The sequence below is a fragment of the Protopterus annectens genome, chromosome 12.part0, assembly GCF_019279795.1.
Source record: "Protopterus annectens isolate FY-2018-M chromosome 12.part0, PAN1.0, whole genome shotgun sequence".
NCBI lineage: Eukaryota > Metazoa > Chordata > Ceratodontiformes > Protopteridae > Protopterus > Protopterus annectens.
The window spans coordinates 654,196,648-654,213,138 of record NC_056746.1 but is presented as its reverse complement, the minus strand read 5'-3'; the positions used below and the strand labels follow the sequence as shown (position 1 = coordinate 654,213,138).

General features: G+C 45.9%; 1 protein-coding gene across 1 annotated transcript in view; it reads right to left on the bottom strand.

Annotated features, from left to right (window-relative positions):
- The window catches only part of ALG1 (ALG1 chitobiosyldiphosphodolichol beta-mannosyltransferase), a 634,420-nt gene that overhangs the window by 29,449 nt on the left and 588,480 nt on the right, over window positions 1-16,491 (bottom strand). The window lies entirely within an intron of this gene.

Here is a 16,491-nt window from a genome sequence, read left to right as displayed (position 1 = left end):
CCAGATCTTGTTTGCCCTAAATTTATAAAGGTATGCCTAACTCCAAGGAAGGATTCAGAGGCTGATGAAGAAGGGCAGAGATCATGGGGATCCAATACAGTTAGACCCGGTCTTTTAACAGTGAGAGAAAGGGAAAGAGGAAGGAGGGTGGGATGTAAGAATGAAGGCGAAGATGGACAACACACATGGAATGTTATGGTGATTACATAACTTCTTTATGTGATGTTGTCCTATCTCAGCTTCATTCTTACTAGGTTGGGACAGCAACCCTAGCATCTTGATTCTTGGGTGGCTCACGGGAGAATAATCCTCAGAACCATGGATCCAAAGGAGGCTCTACTGCTGGAGGCCAAATCGACTTTGTAATGAGTGATAAAGGTATGGGGGTTAGCCCATGTTGCTGCAGCACAAATAGTGTCAATAGGCAACTTAACCAGAATAGCTGAATAAGTAGCAATGGCTCTGGTAGAATAAGCTTAACTTTTTCGGAAGTTCTTTATTTTGAGACTTGTAATCAAAAGTTATACAATCTGATAGTCATTTAGAAAGCGTAACTTTAGACAAAGAGAATCCTTTCTTTGAATCTGAAAAGGAAACAAATAGCTGATCAGATTTTCGGAATTCTGCAGTTCTATGTAAGTAAAAACGTAACTGTCTATGTACGTCTAGTTGATGTAACGTGTACTCTGCTTTGTTTTCAAAATTTGGGAAGAAAACTGGTAACTCAATACTTTGATTCAAATTTGTTTCTGAAACCACTTTAGGTAAAAAAAAGAGGGGTTTGTTTGCAAAGACACCCTGTCTCTATGTCTCTATGGAAAAGCAAATATGGGGGTTTTATGGACAATGCTTGCAACTCTTGACACTGTTCTAGCAGAGGTGACAGCTACTACGAAAATGGTTTTCCAGTCTAAAACTTTAATTTTCAAGATGATGCTGGTTCGAAGGGAGGAAAATTTATACATGACAGAATGAAATTCAAATCCCAAGACGCTGGAAGGTCCCTGATAGGTGGTCTTAACAAAGTAGTACTTTTGAGAAACGCCTTGCATAGCTTATAAGACAATATATTCAAGCCAAAGTATCCCAAATGGAAGTTTGAGATTCCTGCTAGCTGAACCCTAATAGTAGCTGCACCTTCATTGAAAAGTTTTGCTAGGAAGTCTAGGATGAAACTAATAGGAGCAGAAAAGGGATCAATATGGTTATGAGCAGCCCATAAACAGAATATTTTCCATTTGCTTTTGTAAATCTTCCTTGTTGAAGACTTATGAGAAGAAATGAGAATGTGTTTAACCTGAGAGGAGAGGGTTAGGAACCTGGCTATTGTTGGAATCAGAGCAGCCATGCTGTCAGTTTGAGGGTCTGAAGGAATGGGTGGAGCGTTCCTGACGCATGTGTCAGTATGTCAGGAACCAGATTTGATGAGGCCAGTGGAACCAGATTTGATGAGGCCAGTATGGAGCAATGAGTAGCAAGTCCCTTCCCAAACAACTGGCTTTCTGAAGGATTTTGGAAATTAGTGGAAAGGGGGGAGGCGCGTAAAGGAGGACCAGGGGGCCAATCGTGTACAAGTGCATCCTTTGGTGCCTCCCCCGGGGGGGGGGGAATGAGGGCAAAGTAGCTGCTGCACTTGGCATTCTTGGATGTCGCACTGTAATTACTCATTTTGCTTGGATTGTGTTTCTTGAATTTTGTAATTATATGTATGCTTTTTTGAGCTTTTTAATAAAATGGATTACACTCTCGGATGTCGCAAACAGGTCGCAGCAAGCATGGCCCCATTTTCAGAAAATTTTCTCAGCAACCTCCTGTTTCAGGGACCACTCGTGAGGCATAAGAATCACTCTGCTGAGTCTATCCGCTGTTACACTGAATTTTCCTGGGATGTGCATTGTGACCAGAAACCATTGGGAGGGGGTTGCCCATTGCCATACTCTTAAGGCTTCTCAACATAGGGGCTAAGATCCGGTTCCTCCTTGTTTGTTTATATACCATACAACTGACATGTTGTCCATCTGGATTGCAATGGTTCTCAGGGGGAGAGAGTCCTCGAATGCTTGCAACGCTAAAAGCACCACTCTCAACTCTAGAACACTGAAGTGCAAGTAGGCCTCGTGTGTGATTCTGCCAGGTGCCTTGGACTGTCCTTCCCAGATAATGCCCCCCACCCTATCTGGGAGGTGTCCGTGGTCATAGCGGCTACTGGCTGGGATTGAACAAACGGTTGACCTAGAGTCACTTGAGTGGAGTGTAGCCATCATCGAAGGTCCTTTTTGCAAGATTCTGTTATGATTATTTTGTGAGATACTGATAGTTCCTGCATCGACCACTGAGTAGATAGCAACCACCAAAGAATCCTCATATGTAAACATGCTAGGGGAACTAAAACTATTACTGCTGCCACAATCCCTAGAGCTTTTAGAACTATCGCCGCTGGGGCTCTATTTCTTATCATAAGATATCTCACCTGGTACCTTAGAGATTGGACCCTTACTGGTGGAAGTCTCTCCGTCGTCTGTGTTGAGTCTAATTCTCCCCCTATGAATACCACATGCTGAGAAGGCACGAAGGCAGATTTTTTTGTAGTTTATGGTAATCCCTAGATGGGAGCAGAGTTGCAAGGTTGCATTTCTGGCCTTGATCAGCAGATGCCTGGTTGTGGAGGTCAAGAGCCAGTCGTCAAGTATGGAAACACCCTGAATCCTAGACATCTCATCTGAGCCGCTACTACTGCCATACATTTGGTGAACACTCTGGGGGCTGTAATGAGGCCAAAGGGCAGAGCTCGAAACTGGTAGTGACTGGCTTCCAGCCAAACGCACAAATGTCTCCTGGACTGCCTGTCCATTTTTATGTGGTAGTACGCATCCTGGAGATCTATAGAGCACATCCAATCATCTTTTCCCAGGAATGGGAGTACTGACTGCAATGTTACCATCCAGAACTTGCTCTTCTTTATTGATTTGTTTAGAATCCTGAGATCCAGAATGGGTCCCCATTCCCCTGTTTTCTTTGGAACTAAAAAAATCTTGAGTAAGTTCCAAATCCTAATTGGTCTGCGGGGACATCTTTGATTACTCTTTTGTCTAACAACCTTTGAATTTCTACAGTTGCCTGTTCCTTTTGAGTGAGTGGAACGTCCGGAACTTTTTTCATCTTTGGGGCAGGAAGGGAAAATGGGATGATGTAACCTCTGGATATGACGCTTTGTACCCATTTGTCTTTTGTTAGTTGTCACCAGGCTTCTGGGTACAAAGATAAGTGATCCCCAACTGCTTCCAGAGCTGGACAATCGGGCCTCCTTTCAGGAGCACTGAAAGGGCCTACCAAAGAAGGATTCTCTGTTGCCCTGATTTTGCAGACCCCCTCTGCCATGAGGTCAGCATGTTCCATTATTTCCCCCTCTGCTTCTAGGGGAAGTTTCACCATGTGTGTCCTGAAAAGATCTCTGTGATTTATGAACCACAGCTTACCACCAGCTCTCTGACCTTTGGGATAAGGTCTAGTAGGCGTGGAAAAATGGACTCTTATGGCAGACAGAATCTTTCCTTCCTGTTCACTCCTAGTCAGTGTGCCCTTCACCTTAGGCCCGAACAATGATGAGCCATCAAATGGGGTGTTTACAAAGGAAGACTTAAAGGGTTCCGTAAAGTCACATAAGCACATCCAAGAATGTCTCCATAGGGAAATTCCAGAACCTGCTGCTCTACTCGCTCCATCAGCTGCATAGGAAATGAGTCTCATGGAGGCATTAACAACTGAGTTAAAGGTGGCGAGCTGAGATTATACTTTGTCGGCAACCTCTTCAGCTACTGAACCTTGGAGGGTATCTCCTAGCTCCTTCAGGAGATCCAGTGCAGTCTCATAAAATGGGTAATATAGTTCAGTGATCTGAGAGAAAAGGCCGTTGAAGACAAAATGCGCTTTCCATACCTGTCCATAGTCCTGGATTCCTTGTTCGGGGGATGGACAGAAGCAGATGTCTCTGAGAGTTCCTTCTTAGTTGCCACCGCCACGACCATGGCATCGACTGGGACTCATTTTGCCAAAAAAGTTTTGTCAGGGGGGGATGTAATAAATTTAGTTGGCCTCCTAGGAATAGGCTCCATGGAATCTGGGAACTCCCATGCCTTTTGAGAAACCAGCTCAAAGAGCTCATCGAAAGGTGGAGTCACCCAAGAGGTGGAAAGGTGAGGTTCACAGGCCTTCAGGTATATGGACTCCTCCTCTGAAGTGTTAGAGAACTTCCAGCCACCTCTCTGCTTTAAAATTTCCAGGATGTCTCCAAAGGAGACAAGATCCGGAGGTGACTATTGGGACCCTTCTGCTCATCGAGGGCTGTATTGGAAGTGATGGACTCCTCTGGGGAGTATAAGTGCTTCCTCTTGCACTGTCTCGTTCGAGGGACCTCCTCAGAAGGGTATTCTGGGGAGGTTTTGGAAGAGTGGGGGGTACCCAGTGGGGCATCCTGAGGCCTAGGGTCTCTGCATCCCTGTGCATGCAGGGGTAAAGAGGCAGACACCGATGCTCTAGAGGGAAGAATATCTGAAGAGGACTGTGGACCTGTCTATGGAGACAGCACCCTCCTCATGACCTCAAAAGCCCCTGTCCATGATCCAAGGATGTCCCTGGATCCGAAGAAGCCAAAGGACCCCCTGGAACTAAAGGCAATGGACCCGAGGCTGAAGTAGGAGCCGAACACACCCCAGCCAAGGTCCAGAAAGGCAAAGCTGGATCACACAGCTGTCCGATCCAACTTGCCTCCCCAGACCCGACCAGAGAGTGTCGGCTCCTAGAACCCTCCAGCTCCAATGGAGTCGAGGATGTCCGAGCTGTGGTCAGATCTGTGGAAATCGTGACGGGTCACAGATCCGACACTTCCACTAGTACCAACTCCAGACCTTCCAATTCATAAGCCAACGGCTGGATCACAGGAGGACTTGAAGCAGAGGAGGTGGATGTCATAAAATCCGAAGCCTTGGTGGTCGGATCCAACAGAAGTTTGGCCAGCGCCGGTGTCTGTAACAGCCTCTGTACCACCGATTCATATCATCATCAGAAAGACTCCTAGAAGATCGGGTTGAGGGCGTGGGAGATTTAAACTTTTGTAATATGGGCGATCTCAAAATAAGGGGCATCGGCTCCAAGGCTGGAGACCAGCTCCTAAGCTCAAACTCTACTGGCACTGAACAAGAAGGTATTGGAGCCAATAGAGCCCTGTCTGATCCAACAGAATTCAGATTCGAGGAGGACAGTGAAGGAATTTTTTTATGCCGGATCCATGGATGAAGAAGAGGAAGGTCTTTTTCCAGATTTTGAAGACTTGTCTGATTTATCAGACTTTGCAGAAGGTGACTTATCAGAGCTGGATGAATCTGGACCTTCTTCCAGTGCCTCTGAGAAGGGAGTTTTTAGTAGTCCTTTTAAAATCAACTTATTTTTCCTCTCCAGAAAGGCTCTATGATTAAAAGAGTGGCAAACAGAGCACGACTCCTGGAGATGGACAGCCCCAAGGCAATAAACACAAAGGGTCTTGTTTAGCACCGAGGGGCATCTTTTTGCAACATCTGTCACACTTTTTAAAACCCATTGGTTTAGAATCCTTACTGGACATTTTGAAAAGGAGAAAGAACAGCAAACAACAATAGTAACACTGCCCAATACATATGGGCTCGACCCGCTAACTAAAACGGGTCACGCTATTAAGGACACAGAACACACAGGGAAACAAGGACACAGCCCTCTAACTTAACCGGGCTCTGCTACAGTTCTCTAACTTAAATTAAATGTACCACTACAACACCAACTACACTTAACAACAATCCAGAAAGGGGATAAGCAAGAATTACAAGGTTTAAAGCCCTCTAACTTAAACAGGCTCTATTACAGTTCTCTAATTTAAACGAACTGCATCACTAATGGACCCACTACACTTAAAGGTGACGTACAGGAGTACCATCCTCACAAGTGATTCCCCCAGTGGGAAAGTACAGCTGTGTACACTTACCATAAATGTAGATGTTCGAGTGTACTCACTGTTGCAGTCATCACAATTGGGTTATACCTGCCAGAGTAGCCCTCGGCCGGCCCGAATACCAGAGGCTTAGTATTTCTGCATCGGTTGCTGTCGCTTCAGGACTGACATCAGGTCGTCAGTAGTATAAAGTAAGGCAGCCGACACCATTACATCAGTTTTTCTTGCCCTAACCTGTCAGGAGCCTCCAGGTAGCAGCCAGGTTCTGGTGGAAGAACCCCACCAGTAGAAAGTAAATACCAATATGTCCCTTGTAAGGAAAGAGAAGGAAAAAGGGGATGGAGGGAGGGAAAAGTACAGTTTTGTACCTACCATAAATGTAGATGTTCGAGTGCTAATACAGCTGCAGTCATAACAGATGGGTTCTCCTGCTGTCAGGCGGGTCCTCGGTCGGCCGAAATCCAAAGTCTAGGTCCGGCGTCAGTTGTCGTCGCCTCTTCCCTGACGTCAGTGCGACAGGGGTATAAAAGAACCAGCCGACGCCATTTTCTTCAGTTTTTCTTGCCCCAGATGTCAGGTGCCCCCAGAAGGAAGGCAATACATAAATTTGTGTAATAAAGCAATGCCATATAATAAAAATACATTAGATGCAAGCAAATACACCATAAAAGAATACCCCAATCAGGTTGTATGAGGAGGTGTTAGCCAAAAGGCCTGTTCCAAGAGGGGAAGGAGGGAGGGAAACCTGGACTGCAGCTGTATTAGCACTCGAACATCTACATTTATGGTAGGTACAAAACTGTACTATGTTCATCGTGCATACAGCTGCAGTCATAACAGATGGGTAGAATCCCAAAGCTAAGAAGGGGTGGTAGGCACTAGGTGGAACTAGGCGGAGCCAGGATGCCCTGCAAGACTGCAGTGGCAAAGCCTGCTCTAGTTTTGGAGTATAATGGTAGGTGATAGTGCTTGGAGAAGGTATGCACAGAACTCCAAGTGGCTGCTTCCAAAATATCTTTGGTAGGAACTCCTCTGAGGAAGGCTGCAGAGGTAGCAGTGGCCCTTGTGGAGTGAGATCTGATGCCTGCAGGTACAGCTTTACCATGAAAAGAGTAACAAAAACATATGCAGTGGGCTATCCATTTAGAAATTGTCTGTTTGGAAATAGGCTTCCCTTGGGCTCCTATAGCATAGGACACAAAGAGCTGTTCTGATTTTCTGAAAGGCTTTGTTCTGTCCAAGTAATATCGCAGTTGTCTATGGATGTCCAAGGAATGTAGTAGTCTCTCCCCTTTGTTTTGAGGATTAGGGTAAAAGGTAGGCAAGTGTATAGCCTGATTCAAAGCTACCCTGGATACCACCTTTGGCATAAAGGATGGGTTGGTTCGTAAGGAAACTCTGTCCTGATGGAAGATGATAAAAGGCTGCACCGCCATGAGGGCTTGTAGTTCCGATACCCTACGAGCTGAGGTGATAGCCAGAAGGAAAGCTGTTTTCCAGGACAAATTTTGCAAATCTGTTGAGGCAGCTGGCTCAAAAGGAGGCAAGGTCAGCTTTTCTAGAATGAAATTGAGGTCCCAAGCAGGTATTGGTTGTTTCCTTGGAGGTTTAATATTCTTAGCCCCTCTGAGGAACTGTCTTAAGAGGGGGTGAGAGAATAAAGGTGGATCAGTATTGCATTCTGAAGAAATGGCTGAGGCATGAATCTTGATGGAGGAGAATGAAAGTCCACTGTTTAGCAGCTCAGCTAGATACTGTAATATTTGAGGTAAATTCAGTTTTCCAGGGTCCTGGCCCTTTCTCTCATTCCAGGCACAAAACCGTTTCCATTTTGCGGAGTAAGCTTTTCTAGTAGACGGTCTTCTGGCCTCCAAAATGACATCCTGCACCTCCTTGGAGAGTAGGGTCTGTCGTGATGTTAAGGAATCTTCCATGCGGCCAGATTGAGTGTTTTCAGCTAACTGTGAAGAGTTTTGTAGCTGTGCTGAGTCAGAAGAAGAGACATTTGAGGTAGGGTCCATGGAGGGGAATGCGTCAGGCTCCTCAGGAGTGGGTACCAGTGCTGTCTGGGCCAGTCTGGAACAATGAGAATCATCTTTGGTCTGTCTGCTCTGGTTTTTAATAGTACTTTGGGCAGCAGAGGAAGAGGTGGAAAGGCATAAACTGTCATTGATGTCCAACTGAAAGAGAGAGCGTCTACCCTCCAGGCCTTTGGATGAAAAGTCCTTGAGCAGAATTTTGTCAATTGGCGATTTTTGTGGGAGGCAAAGAGATCTATGTCTGGCCTTCCCCATGCTTGGATTATTTCTGTAAAAACTTGAGGATACAACTTCCATTCGTGTGGATCTGTCATATTTCTGCTTAGGTTGTCTGCCAGCGTGTTTTCCTTGCCTGGCAAGAACTGTGCTTGAAGTTCGATTTGTAATTCCAGAGCCATGTTCCACAGTGACATGGTCAGCCTGCATAGGGGGTATGAGTGTGTTCCTCCCTGTTTGTTTATGTACCACATTACTGTGGTGTTGTCCATTCTTATCAATGGTTGACCTGGATGCAGAAGGTCCTTGAAAGCTATAATAGCATTTATTACTGCTAGCAATTCCTCTTGATTGATGTGAAGGTGCTTTTCTTTTTGGGACCATTTGCCCTGAATGCACCGATCTGTCATGTGCGCCCCCCAGGCGTAGTCCGAGGCGTCTGTTGTGATGACTTGATTTGCTTGAGGCTTGCAGAATGGGAGACCTGTGTTTGTTTGGCATGCTTGAGTCCACCACAGAAATTCCTTTTGAAGACATGGAATTAGTGGTATTATTGTTTCCAAACTGTGGCTGTGTTGAGACCATAGGTTTTTCAGGTACCATTGAAGTTTCCTCATATGCAGCTTTGCACATGGGATTAGTAGGATGCAAGATGCCATGAATCCCAGAGCCTGCAGGATTTTCCTTGCAGTCAGCCTGGTGAAATTTGCTAGTGTTCTGAAATATTGAGTTAGTTGTCCCTGCTTCTCTGGCGTGAGATAGGCCATCTGGGTGTTTGTGTCCAAGTTGGCACCCAGGAAAATTATTTTCTGAGATGGTGTTAGCCTTGATTTCTTTTTGTTGACTGTGTATCCCAGAGAATTCAATAACCTTATTACATAAGCCAGATGTTTCAGAAGTATGTGCTTGCTGTCCACTTGGATCAGGCAGTCGTCCAAATAGGGGTATATTTGTATCCCTTGAAGTCTGCAGTAGGCAATTACTGATGCCAGGCATTTCGTAAATACTCTGGGCGCAGTAGATAAGCCAAAGGGCAATGCAGACAATTGATAGTGGTTGAACCTGCAAGAAATCTGAGGTATCTTCTGCAATTTTGTCTGATTGGGAGGTGCAGGTATGCCTCCTTGAGGTCCAATGTTACCAGCCAAGACTCCTTGCCCAGCATGGGAAGAAGCTGCTGTAATGTGAGCATCTTGAATTTTGGCACGAGTAAAAATTTGTTTAGGATGGATAGGTCCAAAATGGGTCTCCAATCTTTTCCCTTCCTTGGTACCAGGAATAGTCTGGAATAAAAACCTTGACCTTGTTCGTGAGTAGGCACCTCTTGAATAGCTTTCATGTCCATGAGATCTGAAATTTGTCTTTGTGCCTCTGCCCTTTGATTGTGTAGCAGGTTTGGCATGCCTCTCATTTTTGGAAGGGTGTGAAAATGGAATCTGTAGCCTCTGTTTATAATGTCCAGGATCCATTTGTCTTTTGTGACAATATGCCAATTCTTTGAAAATAATGCCAGTTTTCCTCCTAAGGGGGCTGCCATTTGAGCCTTGCTTGGCATGCAAAGGGGAAAGTCATTGGGCTTGCTTTCTGAATGGCTGCGAACTATCTTCACCACCTCTTTGTGTAGGAGCTTGCCATTGTCTGCCTCTAAACGATCCTTGAGATTGCCCTCTGCCTCTCGGGCGCCTGTATCTACCTCTTTGGGGTCTGTCTCTGGCTGGAAAGGACCAATTTTTGGAAGGCCAATTTCTACTGAAACGTGGTGGTTGCACCTGTAGAAAATCCTTCACAGTTTGCATTGATTTCGCTTTTTCCTCCATTTTCCTTAATACCTCCTCAGCATTAGCACCAAATAATACATCCTTTTGTAGAGGGGCATCTAGTAATTTAGCTTTGACATGATCAGGCAAGGTTTGTTCCCTGAGCCAGGCATGTCTACGTATGACTGATCCTGTAACAGCAGCTCTACATGAGGCCTCTAGAGCATCAAAACCACATTGTAAGGTGTGCTTACCCACTTGTTCTGCACTATGCATCAAATCCTGCAACTCCTTCAAGTCTGGTTGTTCAGGTTGTGACATTTTACTTTTTAATTGTGATAACAAAAACTGTTGGTATTTTAGCATATGGAACTGACAGTTTAAGGCCCTCATGGTTAAGGTAGCCGAGGTATATACCTTTTTTCCCCACCTTTCTAAGGATCTGGAATTTCTCTCGGAAGGTAATGGATTTTTAGCAGTGGAGGCCTTAATTCCCTTGGGGCCCTGTGAAATGGATTCTGGGTCAGCAGCATGGCTTTTGTATAGAAATTGGTGTGAGTCAGGGACCCTGTAGTACCTGTCAGGCTTGCCTGGGGCTGGAGGCAGAGAATCCGGGTTAAGGCAGGCCTCCGAGTAAACATCATCTAGGATGTCCAAGACAGGAGGTACAGCCAGAGGTCTGTGCTGAGGTAGCAAGAGAAATTCCCTAAGCCTTTTCTTGGAATCTGAATAATCTTGGCCTTCCCAGTGGAAGTGTTCCCTTAAGGTATGCAAAGTTTCCCCGAATGAGTAATCCTCTGGGGGGATACAGAAGGAATGGACTCCTCTGCATCAGAGTCTTCAAAAGGGGAGTAAGAATGTTCCTGATCATCAGAGTGCTCTGAAATAATGGAGCCCTGATCAGAGGAGGGGGATTCTTCCTCCACTCTGGGCCTTTTGTCCGGTGGGGGTTGAGAACCCCTGATAAGAGTAATTAAATTCTCAGCCATTTTAAGCATCTGTTTTTTAGGCATGGAGCCTGGAGATGGGCCCTGTGTAGCTTGTCTCTTAGACTGCATGGCTGTTTTAGACTTAGTAAAAGCCTTGATGGAAAAAGAAGAGGAAGGTCTGAAGACACCTTGAGTGGAGGTAGACCTGTCCACATTGTGAGGCTCAACGCCAGGAGTGGCTTCAGTATCTGTAGTCGGGGTGTGGGCCGAGGAACCTGCGACCTCAGGTACAGGGGACACCGCCAATGAAGTGTCGTCGGTAGTCAGGGGCTGCGTAGGCGCCTCGCTGAGAACGGGACCACGTGTAGGCAGCTTTGGCGTGGTGTCGGTAGAGGCCGCGGACCTCGTGTGTCGGTCCTTATCTTTGCGTTTTTTAGACAAAACTGGAGTCGGAGTCTCCGACGACATAGTTAGTTAAAAGCTTTCCCAAAATAATGTTGGGCGAACTCCGCCCGATGCTTAATAGTGCGTTTATTGAATGTAGCACAACAGTGACAGCCCGAGACGTTGTGGTCTGGGCCTAAACAAGGTATACAGAGGGAATGGAAATCCTTATGCGGTATTTGCTTCCCACATGAAATACAATTGTTAACTTTGTCTGACATCGGTCTGAGGCAAGAAAAGTTTCCCCAACGGGGTACTTAGCTTTAAGAAGACTTTGGTTTCAGAATTTTTCGTAATTTCAGGAGCTGGCCGACCGGCACTTGCGAACTGCTTCTGCTTCGGGCACCGCGCGGCAAGAAAGACTGAAGAAAATGGCGTCGGCTGGTTCTTTTATACCCCTGTCGCACTGACGTCAGGGAAGAGGCGACGACAACTGACGCCGGACCTAGACTTTGGAATTCGGCCGACCGAGGACCCGCCTGACGGCAGGAGAACCCATCTGTTATGACTGCAGCTGTATGCACGATGAACATTCAGGAGGACTGCAACAGTGACTACACTCGAACATCTACATTTATGGTAAGTGTACGCAACTGTACTATGTTCTTCGTGTTTCACTGTTGCAGTCATCACATTTGGGTTGATTCCCAAAGCTGAGGAAATGGGAGGAGGCAGTCAAGGAAACTAGGGGCTGGCTAAGATGCCCTGCAAGACTGCAGAGGCAAACCCTGCCCTGGACTTGTAGAAGAGAAGCAGCTGGTAATGTCTGGTAAAAGTGTGAACCGATGTCCAGGTGGCAGCTTCCAGGATATCCCTGGTGGGGACTCCTCTGAGGAAAGCTGCAGAGGTGGAGGCTGCTCTGGTGGAGTGAGTCCTGAACCCCTTGGGGGGAGGCTTTCCGTGTTGTTTCTTTCAGAAATGGATGCAGTGTGCTATCCATTTGGAAATGGTTTGTTTGGAGATGGCTTTTCATTCTGCCCCTGTAGCAAAGCTAACCAGCAATTGATCAGACTTTCTGAAGGATTTAGTCCTGTCTAGATAGAATCTGAGCTGTCTGTGCACATCTAGAGAGTGCTGGATCATTTCCCCCTTGCTCTGGGAATTAGGAAAAAAGGTAGGCAAATGAATGGATTGGTTGAGAGCCACACTGGACACCACCTTGGGCATGAAGAATGGGTTATAGTCCTGAGGGATACCCTGTCACCATGGAAGATTGGTTGGTGCTCTTCTGGGTGGCCTCAAGTTGCTAGCCCATCTTAGGAACTGTTTGATCAAGGGGTGTGAGAAAAGAAGCTGCTCAGTGGGAAAATGAGCAGAGATAGCAGAGGCATGAATTTTAAGAGAGGCCACTGTGTAGTAGGTCAGCCAAGTAATCCAGGATGAGAGGGAGGGAGAGCTGTGCTGTACTGTCTCCCTTAGCCAGAATCTAGGTGCAGAACCTTTTCTATTTGTCAGCATAAGACTTTCTAGTGCTAGGGCGTCTGGCCTCATGTGTAACATCTAGAAAGTACAGTTTTGTACCTACCATAAATGTAGATGTTCGAGTGTTCACCCTGCTGCAGTCATCACACTTGGGTTATCCTGCCGTCAGGCAGTCCCGCAGTCGGCCCGAATTCCAAAGTCTTGGTCCGGCGTCGGTTGCTGTCGCTTCTTCCCTGACGTCAGAGTGCCAGGGGTATATAAGAGGCATCCGACGCCATTTTCTTCAGTTTTTCTTGCCCCAGATGTCAGGTGCCCCCAATAGGTAGGCAATATATATAGCTATATAAAAATAAAACAATACCTTCAGGCACAAGCAAATACACCACAGAGGTTGTATAGGATAGAGTGGTATAGATAAGTTCAGCTAGTTCAGAGGGGATGGAGGGAGGGTAACCTGGACTGCAGCAGGGTGAACACTCGAACATCTACATTTATGGTAGGTACAAAACTGTACTATGTTCATCGTGTTACCCTTCTGCAGTCATCACACTTGGGTTGAATCCCAAAGCTAATGATGGGTGGTGGAGTTAAACAGGGTTAGAAGAAGCTAGTAGGCCCTGCAAACCAGCAATGGCAAAACCAGCTCTAGTCTTAGAATATAGAGGTAAGTGATAGTGTTTGGTGAAGGTGTGCACTGAACTCCAGGTTGTAGCTTCCAGAATATCCTTGGTTGGCACTCCCCTGAGAAAGGCTGCTGATGTAGCTGTAGCCCTGGTGGAGTGGGACCTAATGTTAGAAGGTACTGGTTTCCCATGATGCGTGTAGCAGAAACATATGCTATGCCCTATCCATTTAGAAATGGATTGTTTTGAGATAGCTTTTCCTTGTGATCCTGCAGCATAGGCTACAAAGAGCTGGTCAGATTTTCTGAAAGCCTTAGTTTTATCCAAGTAGTAACGTAATTGCCTGTGAATGTCCAAAGAGTGCAGGAGTCTTTCTCCTTTATTCTGGGGATTTGGGAAAAAGGTGGGCAAATGAATGGTTTGGTTTAGGGCCACACTGGATACCACCTTAGGCATACAGGAAGGGTTAGTTCATAGAGATACTCTGTCTTGATGAAAAATGAGGAAAGTCTCCACTGCCATTAGCGCCTGTAGCTCTGAGACTCTTCTAGCTGAGGTTATTGCTAGTAGCAGGGCAGTTTTCCATGAAAGAAATTTTAAATCAGCTGAAAAAGCTGGTTCAAAGGGCGGCAGTGTAAGCTTTTCCAGAACAAAGTTGAGATCCCAAGTAGGTGTTGGTGCTCTCCTGGGCGGTCTTATGTTTTTAGCCCCTCTGAGGTACTGTCTTAGGAGTGGATGTGAGAATAAAGGAGGATCCGTGTTGTAATGAGCTGAAATTGCTGAGGCGTGGCTCTTAATAGATGAAAATGAAAGTTCTTTGTGCAACATCTCAGTTAAATATTGTAGAATCTGAGGAATGTTTGAATCAAGGGGATTGTGGCCTTTAGCCTGGTTCCAGGCACAAAATCTTTTCCATTTGTCTGAATAGGTTTTCCTGGTGCTGGGCCTCCTGGCTTCTAGAATGACATCCATAACAGCTTTGGATAGAGGTGTTGGCTGATTGTTTAGGTAATTTGCCATGCAGCCAGGTTTTAAAGTCTTGAGCTGGCTGTGTAGAATCTGATTGTCTCGCTGGGTGAGCAGGTGAGGAATTTGTGGTTAAATCCATGGTGGGCCGTGGGCCATGTTCCTTAGAATTGATACCAATGCTGGTGTGGCCAGTCTGGTGCAATGAGTATCATTTGTGGCCTCTCTAATCTGACTTTCAGCAGTACCTTTGCTAGAAGAGGCAGTGCAGGAAAGGCATACACTGTTAATGTTTTCCAACTGAATGAGAGGGCATCCACTTTCCAAGCTTGTGGATGGAATGTCCTTGTGCAAAATTTTGAAGTTGGTAGTTTTGGGGGCTGGCAAACAGATCTATGGGCATCCCCATTTTTGAGCTATCATTGCATATACTTGTGGATCTAGTTTCCACTCGTGTGGATCCATGATGTTTCTGCTTAGGTTGTCTGCCAATGTGTTTTTCTTTCCTGGCAGAAATTCTGCTTGTAATTGAACCTGGTAAGACAGTGCCGTGTTCCACAAGGTCATTGCTTGCCTGCATAGAGGGTAGGAATGTGTGCCCACTTGCTTGTTTATGTACCACATTACTGTAGTATTGTCCGTCTTTATTATTAGTTGTTCTGGGTGTAAGAGGTCCTTGAAAGCTGTTAGGGCATTCTGTACTGTTAGCATTTCTTTTTGATTGATATGCAGATGCCTTTGATCTGTAGCCCATTTGCTCTGAATGCACTGTCCTGCCATGTGTGCTCCCCAGGCATAGTCCGATGCATCTGTTGTCATAGTTTGCCTGGCTGTGGGTAAGGTGAAAGGCTGACCCTTGTTGAGGTGACATGCCTGTGCCCGCCATAGAAACTCCTGTTGAGGGCAGGGAATGAGTGGTATAATTGTTTCCAAGCTGTGGCTGTGCTGAGTCCATACGCTTTTCAGGTACCACTGTAATTTCCTCATATGCAGTTTTGCAAATGGTATTAGTAGTATGCAAGATGCCATGAATCCCAAGGCCTGCAAAATTTTTCTTGCAGGGAGTTGGGTCTTTGTTGCCATTATTTTGAAATATTGAGTCAGCTGTTGTTGCATGTCTGGCGTGAGATAAGCCATCTGGGCCGTTGTATTCAAGCTGGCACCCAGGAATATTATGTTTTGTGAGGGCACTAGTTTTGATTTATTTTCGTTTACTGTGTACCCTAGGCATCTTAGAAGGGGTTTGACAAATGCCAGATGCTTTAAAAGAATGTCCTTTCTTTCTGCTTGAAGAAGACAGTCGTCCAGGTATGGGTATATTTGAATTCCTCTTTGTCTGCAGTATGCAATTACTGGTGCCAGGCATATTGTGAAGACCCTGGGTGCAGTAGATAAGCCAAAGGGCAGTGTAGAGAATTGATAATGCATTGAACCTGCAATGAAGCGGAGGTATCTTCTGCAATTTTGTCTGATAGGGACATGCAGGTATGCCTCCTTGAGGTCCAACGTTACTAGCCAAGCATTCTTGCCCAGCATGGGAAGAAGCTGCTGTAGTGTTAGCATCTTGAATTTTGGTACTTGCATATAGGTGTTCAGAATTGAAAGATCCAGAATGGGTCTCCATGCTTTGTCTTTTCTTGGGACTAGAAAGAGTCTCGAGTAAAGTCCTTGTCCTTGCTCCTGTGTAGGTACCTGTTGAATGGCTCTCATGTCCATGAGGGTTGTAATTTGTTTTTGTGCCTCTGCCCATTGATTTGGTGGCAGGTTTGGCATTCCTTTTATCCTTGGCAAAGTATGAAAGTGGAATCTGTATCCTTGTGAGACAATGTTTAGGACCCATTTGTCTTTTGTGATGGTGTGCCAGTTGTCTGCAAAAAATGCTAATTTTTCTCCCAAGGGAGCTGCCAGGAGAGATTTGCTTGGTAGTTTGAGGATTGAGTCATTGTGTTTGTCTTCTGCTAGCTTGGGGCCTGTCTTCTCCTCCTTTCTGGGTAGCAGTACCCCATTGGCGAGGGTTGTAAGGGCCTTGTGACTGACCTCTGCCCCTTGGTCATCTGTATTTGCCCCTCTGTGATCTGTCAGAAGCTGGAAAGGACCAGTTTTTTGTTGGCCAATTTC